General features: G+C 45.6%; 1 protein-coding gene across 4 annotated transcripts in view; it reads left to right on the forward strand.

The window, feature by feature from the left end:
* The first annotated feature begins 2,592 nt into the window (after nucleotides 1-2,592).
* The window catches only part of Lgr3 (Leucine-rich repeat-containing G protein-coupled receptor 3), a 199,672-nt gene continuing 192,671 nt past the window's right edge, over nucleotides 2,593-9,593 (forward strand). The window contains exon 1 of one of the 4 annotated variants that reach the window (XM_070535378.1): nucleotides 2,593-2,770. The gene's annotated coding sequence lies outside the window, so the exon portion shown is untranslated. Of the gene's footprint in view, nucleotides 2,771-7,195; nucleotides 7,283-9,593 lie in introns of those variants that run through there. The other 3 variants (XM_065432762.2, XM_065432761.2, XM_070535376.1) reach the window with 3 other exon arrangements.

Consider the following 9,593-nt stretch of genomic DNA (forward strand, 5'->3'; position numbering starts at 1 on the left):
GGGTCCTTCCACTGGAACACCCCTCGAAGAAAGCTCTGAATCGATTCATACTTGCATAGATTCGTACATACATTCGTACTTGCAATGCGGTGTTGTTAACGGAAGCCACGCAATGGCGACATTCGTATTCTCCGCGCAATTGTAGCATGCTGCAGTCGCGGTGCCTGGCATGATGGCGCTCTGCACTCGTATCGCGCAATGTACTCAGCTGAAAAAAAAAATTGTTTTATCTTGTTAGGTTTAGCGTGGCGTCAGTCAGTGTAAAGAGCGCGCGCTCGTCTTCGCCATTCAGGTGATGGGAAGGCGTCACGTTTGACCTTTGCGCGCGGTGTAACCGAAGTGGCGCGTCGGCGAGGCGACAGCGCGGCGGCTGACCGATGCGCGTCCGACTTTCAGGGTTATTGTTTTCCCCACGCAAGGCTGCCGTCAGGGTGAGTCAAGCTGACTAAAGAGCCACTACGTTGAGGTTCGCGTTCGTCGTACGGTGGAGCGCGCGCTCACGTGTTGGTTATAAATTACCGGGTGCGGAAACACTTCTTGTTCTGGCAGCCCCTTACATGGCGTCGTTTTCGCCTTCGGCATCGGATCTCTCGGAATGAGTATTGTTCACGTGAGAGGTGGTTACGCAACGCGATGCGGTGCACGCGCCGTCACAAAAGGAGTTATCTCCTGCCAACATCGAAGCATGCCCCGACGCCCCCTTTACGAACAGACGCTTCGCTTATCAGGTCGCAGCCCATATGACATAGTGTTTTTTAAAATAATTAATGGACTCTACAGAGAAGCAGTGCATCCGTTTAAACTGATAAAGTGTTCTTTCAAACCTGTATTTTCGTTAACTTTGCTATAATAGGTTGACTATTACAAGAGAAGCAGGAGCCCAAAACTTCGTTTTCTTTTCGTTTCCCTCTTTTTTTCTTAATTTTGCGCCAAAACGCGATCACTGGAAAGTCCGTGTGATGTCCCGGATTTCAAAGTATCTTTCTTTTTTTGTATTTGCGCAGTCGTGGTGCTGTTAGAGCACTCCAAACTTGCTAAGTTATGTACCCGGCTCCTTTAGAACATACTTTACCGATTACCTTGACCGATGAAGAAATAACTAAGCCCGACCAGACATCCTCCAAATCTGTGACGTCACGGCGAGTTGGCGCGAGAATTTCAGGGTGGCGCCGCCAGCCGTCTTTCCTTTTTTTTTTCGCATCTTTTCTGGCTTATCAAAACTCCTCTCACGGTAAGAGTGTTTGTTCGGTAATGTAGAAGGGTAATTTACAAATACAGTTCAAATATCTTTTCTCACTTGAATGTCCTTCTAGCTGTCGGAGATGGACCTGATCATTCCAAAACTGCGGGCTGCTCGAGATTATTCAGAAAAAAAGCCATCCACCGTTCGAACTATGTGTAACTTTGGGTAATGGACACGGCCCCATAGAAAACGGCGTGCTGCACGTGGTGGTCTATAGCGAAGTCCCTTACCTACGAAAATATAGGCTATTGTAACTTTTAGGTAATGGACGCGGGTAAATGAAAAGCTGCAGGCTACTCGAGGTCGTTTGGTCAAGCCACCACCCTTCAAATACAGGCCCCATTACTAGGGACCCCCTTCGAGAGTTCGCAGAAACTGAACTTCATTATTATGGTCTAAGGTGCCCACATGTCCGCTTTGGCCGATAGAGCGGTCCACTGCTAAATAGAGCTCGCGGTCGTAGAGTGCTTGCTAATATCACTCTCTGACAAGCCCACAAGCGTCCCACCTTGGAACGCACGACTTTAGAATGGCGTAGAAATCGAATTTGCGAACGCAACAGACTCCTTGCATGGCCTCCTTGCCTCCAGCCTCCTTGCATAAAGAAGTAGTGAAATTGGACAGAATTTGTATAACAGACGACTAAAAATTAACAGTACACATTGATCAACAAGAAAAAAAGACGACGATGGAACGATCGTCTCAACCATTGTAAACTCCTTTGCTTGCGCCAAATTTGGTTTTTGTTTTTGGTCTAAAGGTAACCGCTGGTCGATTGAAGTAACGTAATTTGGTAACTTAAACTGCGCTACGTAAGAGACCCCGAAGTAAGACAGGACGAACGCCGACTAACAACTGATTTATTGGAACCACACAATGCTGTCTCTTTGAACAATGCGCATGCGCAAGCCCGATCATAACCGCGTGATTGTAGAACACTCCCTCGCCAAGCCCCTATCTAGAGCAAAAAACCAAGCTTTTTCTTGAAAAGATACACTGATGGTTCGCTGATCAGCGAACCATCAGATAGGTGCGTCGACGCACCTATCTGGGCCATGTCTTGCTATCAAGAAAGCTTTCAAGACTTCACGTGCCCTTTGGTGATAACGCACCAAAAGGCACGGTAAGACTTGGAACAGCTACAACGTACGTCAGCGGACCATCAGCGTGTCTATTCAAGAAAGAGCTTGATTTGGTGTAGATAGGGGCGTGACGAAGGAGTGTTCTACGGTCACGCGGTTCTGATTGCGCTTGCTGATACGCATCGTTCGAAGAGGCAGCATTGTGTGGCTTCAATAAATCAGTTGTTAGTCTGTGTTCGTCCTGTCTTCTACTTCGGTGTCTCGTCCGTAGCACAGTTTAAGCTTTCAAATTATGTGTTACCAACTGGCCTACCAACACACCCTACTAAATTAACTTAAGGCCGTGTAACAACATGTGAAGTAGAAGGCTACAGGTGATTAGACAGACTAATGAGATTAGGGAAGATTCTCACAGGACGCAAGTTTAGACGATACGCAAAATTCGGTAAGCAGGCTTTCTCATTCATTTCCCATACCTACCTTGCACTTAACTTTGCCCAAACCAATATGGCCGCGTTCCCGCTAGTAGCACTGTTAGAGCTGAGACACTAGTTTTAAATGCTTGGACGGTTAAGGGAAAGGAGTGTGCAGAAATGATGTCACCAGCTTGCATGTTGAAAGCATTACTGCGATTCTAGCGCGAGTTACGCCATTTTGTATATGTCAAAGGAGCTGTGCATTGAAGCGCACTCACAAGGTTTTCATATCGTACACCGGAGATTTCTGGAAGCGTCTGTCTTACAGCATATCGGATCTGGCTAGTTAGTGATCCATGGTGCAAATTCACAGCGCGTCAACCAGACAAGCAAAAGAAGAACGGAAACAAACATAAAAGTTTGTTTGCGTTTTCTCTGATCTTCGGCGCCCTATGACGTAAAGTTATCCCATTACGACTTTATCACAATATCCTAACGTCCAACATACGTAACCGCCGACGCTAGCACGGGTAACCACCGACGCTAGCGCCTGCAAGGCTGTTGCAACAGCCCAGACAAATGCTATTCTCTTATAGAGAAGGCCACTTTTGTTTGGTTTCAAACCGAAGAGCAGTGCCTACCGTGACAGGTTTTACAGTCAAGCTGTGTATGGCTACGGTTCCATGCATTTTTGTTCTCCTTCAACAAAAACTATTATCATCAATGACTCATACCCCCGTAGGCATTCATGCTCCCGTAAGCAAGCAAAACATGAAATGGCTCATAGCCCCGTAAGGCAGAGGCTACAAGCCCTCAGCAAAATGAAGCGAATAGTACTTAAATTCTTTCTAATTACGCATACAACATACAGAACAGCATGTCGAAAACTGTCATCAATGGCTCATACTCCCGTGAGCAATGGTTCATACCTCCGTAAGCAAGTAAAATATGCAATGACTCATGGTCCCGTAAGGTTCAGGGCTACTTAGTTTGCGGGAATGAGCTGCGATGACACTACCGCTGTTGTTGCCAATGATTTCGATGTGTATGTGTTGGTACCGAAAACGGAGCGGTTTACGCGTTCCGTATTGCAGACGTATCCCTTGCGATGCCCAACCGACCGACCACCCAGTGGCGTACGTGCATCGATTTGACATTATCAAAGAATGTGAGTTCAGTTGCGAGGGAAATAATGACCACCGATCAAGGCTCGTACCGATCAATGAGTTCGTACTTTTGTTCATAATTATGTGTCAGCTCCGTGGCGTGTGCTAAACAGCTTCGCTGGTCAACCATCTTCACAGAGGGGAATGCCTCACGATTTTTTTCTTATCTAATTGGCTGGCGAGAGGTGAGGAGCACGCAGAAGAGGAAATGGTTTCGGCGGGGCCGGGCTAGCGCAGTGGGAGCATAGATAACTGAGTGAGTTAGAGACGGTCTTCGATTGGTCCGCTTCCCCTAGTTTAGCTTGCGGTGGCTCGTCGACCATTGCGGCGGCGTGCAATGGGGTGGCAAACATGCCGCCATAATGAATGCTCAGTGAGGGAAATCTGGCACAGCAATGCCGTATAAGTTACGAAAAAGTTTGGCAATGTTATGCTGTTGCGCAAAACTTTTATTATTCGCAAAAGAATCAATTCCCTCCCGTAGTTATGAGAACACAGTGCAGGAGCCTTCAGTGGACAGCCATTTTCTATTCGTATTGGTACGAGCCAGCCTCCAGCTATCAAAAAATCATTTTTGTTTGGCATGTTTATATAAAGTTAGTGCGTACACACAACTTTGACGTGGTGAATGGACGTGGTTTTGTAATGTGTGACAGACAGGTGAAATGGGCGTGGCCAGAAAACTTATTCTCCAATGGCGGAAGCCTAATGGTGACGAAAGCGTAGAATCAGAAAGAAATGTTTTTTTTTTCTTCGGCCTACGATAATAAGTGCTTGCACCTCATCTTGAGATGGAGAGTTCTCGCGGTTTTCGTGAACTCTCGTGACATGCAGGCAAAGTGCGCGTGGCCCCGAAAATGTTTACCAATCGCGGAGGGTTAACAAAGGGAACGGAATGGAAACAGTTTGGAATAGCTTTACGCCATAGCGCCTCCTGCCTAGTTTCTGCGCTTCGAATATGCATTTTTCTTGCACTAGATTTGACTAAGGCTGGTGATGGTTACGTGGAATGTCTCTTGCATTCTTCCGCATCCACCTTGTAGTCAGTCAATATTGAAAAACAAACAAATCACGCTTCTGTTGGAACGCTGAAGTCTTCCCTTCAACAGCCAGTGGAGGTCGTTTAACACGGCTAATTAAAAAAAAGGAAAGGAAAAGACAAATGGCCACCTAGCATCGTACACGTAAGCTCTCACACATGCACACGTCCTTGATGCCTTTCGTTACCGTCGCCGCGTTACTTGCTCATTAGCGGGTAATTGAGAACAAAGCAGCCGTTAAAGAACACACTGTCGTGCCGTCACCCGGAATTTTTAGCGTGTCACACCCATTCAGCCAAGAAATCCAAAAGGAAAACAAAAATGAGAGCAGGCAGTGGCGCGAAGGAGGTTCGCAGTGAGTGCACGGGTTGGCGTGAACAAAAGAGGCGTTGAATTTCACCCCACGGGGTGGTGCCTGGAAACATGAGACGCAGCGCATCACAACACGCGCACTTCTATTCTGCGCGAATTTATTTTCTTTTTTGTTATTTCTGTCCACCTAGGCCGCGTTCAAGCGAGCGGCGACATTATAGCCTATACAGGAAAGCCACTGCTGAGGAAGGGCCAGTTTCTGCAGAATTTCCATTCTTGTCAAAGCCTCGCGACAGCAGGGCAGGTTTCGCTATATGGGAAGCGGACGAAGGAGGTATGTACGTGGTCTGACCGAACAAGCGTGCTGTTCCGTTCAGTGATACATGCGTCGCCACCCGAACAACGGGTCGAATTCTCGGAATCTTTCTAGCACGTGAGGGCGGTTTGTGATTGGCCGGCGCCATATATCTGGTAGTCTGTACGAAGTAAAAGGCAGGTATGTAAATGTCTTAAACCCCACCTCGACAATTTATGTTGATTTTCTAACGAGAGATTCATTATAAAATAGAAGCCGCAAGCTCCGCCTGGACCTGTGCGCACTGGCCATATACTCTGCGTTGGCCAAAAGGGCGAGAGGTTCAGATAAAAGGAAGTGCGTGACAATAAAGACGATCGTCGAAAGTATATGTGTTAAGCATTGACTATAAGTCTACGTTCGTAGGTTGTTTATAGACAGTGGTTGGATGTCTGTCCCTACACTCTACATACAATGGAGCACCGGAACCTCTTTTATGTAGAGGTGACTGCTTGTCCTGTTTTTAAGAGTTCCTTTGTTCGCTGGTGGAGTATGTTTACTATGCTTGTTCGAAAGTAAGGTAAAGGTGATCCATTGGCGTGTGCGACAACCATCGAAGAGGGAGTTAAATACAGAACGAAAGGAAACTTTTACAGAAGATGTAGTTAACTTTGACCTTGGAATGCACAAATATCAGAAGCTAATCTCAGCAGTATGTCTATATTTATGCATAGGAAAAAGTCATAAAAAATGAACCGCACAGCGCAATGCGTTCTATCAGATGTGTGTAGGCAATCCACAGACTCGTCGAACGAAATTACTTAATGGACGACATGTTGCATGACACTGACTGGAAAGAAAACATGAGCATTTATGAGAAATAAACGTTCCTATACGCTATTGAGCACTGTCAAAGAACCGGTCCTTAAGGGATCGACTTCCTCTTAGCGTCGATGAGCTGGCCAATAGGTCCTACTGCAAAAGTGCAAAACAGGTATTTCAGCAACACGCAGCAGTTCATCGAAATTTCACTACAAACATATTATTAAGATGTCGATGGCCTCGTAGCTGAAGCATCCTTCCCGCTTCCGTACACGTTCCTGGCGATGATATTCGCCGTGCGAAAGCAAGAACAACGAACGTGGCGCTCAAATGCGCAATCATAACTGCGTGGGTCTCTCAGCGTAATCACGAGCTTAGTCTAACCTCAGGCCACTCAGTGTAATTATACTTTTAGCGGTGTTCTCACCAGGATATATTGGGTAATTGGGCATTGCAGAAAAGCCCGCCTGACACCTCAACAAAAGGGTCTTGCAAGCTGCTGCCTGAATTCTTCATCGCCGTTGTCTCTGTAGCTCTCTTAGCACTGCACCGTTTTCGTGAGCAACCGCGTAGGGGCGAGTGAAAGCACCGGAGAAGAGGCTGCACGATGAGGGTGTAACCTCGCCATAAAACAATACCGACATGGAAGCCCGGGCGGAAGCGTGCTTCCTGCGAAAGCGTCGTTAAGGGTTCGTTTACTCGGTCGCGGGAGACGCCGTGTCCCCTCATCCCTTTTGCAGCTCGAAAATTTACGGCTTTTATGTTGTTGCTCCCTGTCTCGGGCGGCTGGTCTTATTTTTCGGGCCTCTTCCCATATAAGTGGCTCACGTGTACACCACTGACACCGGCCCACATAATGCGTCACTTCCTCTGAAGAACAAAAGCGCCCCTTGCACCGGAAGCAAGGTGAGTACTCGAAATACCTCTAAAATTTACGAGTAAACAAAATAAAAAAAGTACGACTTAAGTGTTTGCGTCCTGTCTCCTCGCATTTCCGAGGTCCATGCATGAAAAGAAAAACAAAGGAAGAAAAAAAAATGTTTTTCAGCTACTTATACCTGCCATGATGTCGTACTAACGTTATTCAAGAGCAACGTTATTTAAGAACAATTTTACGGAGTGCCTCGTCAGGTTTCTGACAGGCATTAAAGCGTTTTCTATCGGTTCCGTCTAGCTTCTTTCATACTTTTTCTAGCTATCAGACTATGAACAGAATGCCTATTCTTTTGGCAATTATTTCCCGTGCGGTTGTAAACACGTCGATAGTGCTAGACTGATCTGGACGGGTTATAATTAGCTGCCACACATTTACAACTATACATTATGCCCAAGTGACACAATTCGAGAGTTCTTGAAGTTTTGAGATTAGTGAAACACACATCTGCCATGCACCCTATCTTGAAAACATTCTCGCGTAGTCCATATAGGAGTCGGAATATTGGCCACAATGGGCCCGAATGTAGATCCCGCATTCACTACAGATATCACCACCTGTGATGTGTAAAACAAATACCAGTTGCCGTGTTAGCAAAACTTGCTTAGGAGAAAGCTTTATCTCCATAGGTCAACTCCTATTTCAATACTGAAATTCATGCACAACGCACAGATGCTCTCATCAGACAGCTGCTGGGCCGATTCAGGTGAAATTTATTGAATTAAAAAAGTAATGCCCAGTTTAACCGACTAGAGGAAGCATGATATTGCTTTAGAGCCTCACAGGTTCTATAAAAATTATCGAAGATAACTGCGCTAAAGAAAAAAAGTTGAAGCCGAATGTTTGCAAATCCGTAGCTCTTCGCCAAGAAAAAAAAAATATCGCTGCTCTGTAAGCCGGATCCGTTAAGAGAATCTCAAGCGGACAAATGTGACTCGTGAGTTTACATTTTACGGGTAATTAGTTTATTGTGTATACGAGGTTTCGGCAAAAGTGCAACTCACAAACTGACGGTTTATTTCGGAGTGGTGTCATTTTTCTCCTTTTTATATGTTGCAATAAGTGCAGTTTGCAGAACTGCGATATCATCTTTTTTTTTTCGTGAGTTACCAAATCGTTAACTTGATGCTTTAGATTTATTTTGAATTCTTTTCAACCATTCTTGTACAGAACAAACAGAAAAGAAGAAGAAGAACGGATGGCCTAAATAAGAAATTAGCTATTTAGAAGGGGTAGATTTTAACTCTCTCTCTTATTAACTACACCTAATCTGTATTGGTGCAGTGTATGACGGGTAAGCCTATTTCTTCGTTCCCATGTATTTAGACAGGAGCTTCCAAGAAATCGAGCATTTCCTCATTAATTTTTGTTCAGTCACCTACCAATCACGATTGCAATAGGTGTTGTGAAGTAATGTGGTTTTGCTTTTTTACCGCCGAAACGGTTGATGGCTATGTCCCCCGCAAACTTCCGCCATGAGAATGAAACGGAAACTACGTAATGATTCAACAAGGCGGCGTTCAGCCTTTCCGCTTCAAGCTGAACAGCTAGTTATTGTTAACCCGTTTGCCGTTTGCCCCCTTGACGGTATATCAATGGTGTTGTAGAGGTTCACTTTGAGCCATCCAACCTCGACAGTGAAGTTACGCCATTGACCCGTTGGTCTTATTGAGATTGGCTCTCGACATCTAGGAATGAAGATCCAGCCTGTGGTAGAAAACAGGTGGCTCCCCGTGTCACTGGTTTGAATCGGCATGGCTTCTGGCAGCACACGCGCACATTCATCCGTGCCGGCTCATGCCTTGCAACTACTTAAACACTCATATACGTACGCCAACGCAAGAACGCGTGAAAAAGCTGAATATTCTAATAAATATAATGTCTCTAAATCAACGTGTCCATGTGTACATATACACGATAAATAAATAAATAAATAAATAAATAAATAAATAAATAAATAAATAAATAAATAAATATCAACGGGTGTGTGTGTGGGAAAACATTTATTGTAATGAGGTCCGGAGGCTCGGCTTCTTAAGCCAAGGCGGGCCACTCCCACGTTGGCACTGTCAGGCCAAGCCCTTCAGCGACATCATGGGCCCTCTGGACGGCCCTTAGTTGGTCCTGAAACAATGGGCTTTGAATCCTTTTCTCCCACTGTGTCCATTCTTCAACGAGATTGGGAAGAATCGCCAGACACCCCGCCAGCATATGTTTGATTCCAATGATGCCATTACAATCATTGCAGTCCATCCTAATCTCCCTCTCTGGATATATTTTATT

This window comes from Dermacentor albipictus, chromosome 3 (genome assembly GCF_038994185.2).
Source record: "Dermacentor albipictus isolate Rhodes 1998 colony chromosome 3, USDA_Dalb.pri_finalv2, whole genome shotgun sequence".
Classification (NCBI taxonomy): Eukaryota; Metazoa; Arthropoda; class Arachnida; order Ixodida; family Ixodidae; genus Dermacentor; species Dermacentor albipictus.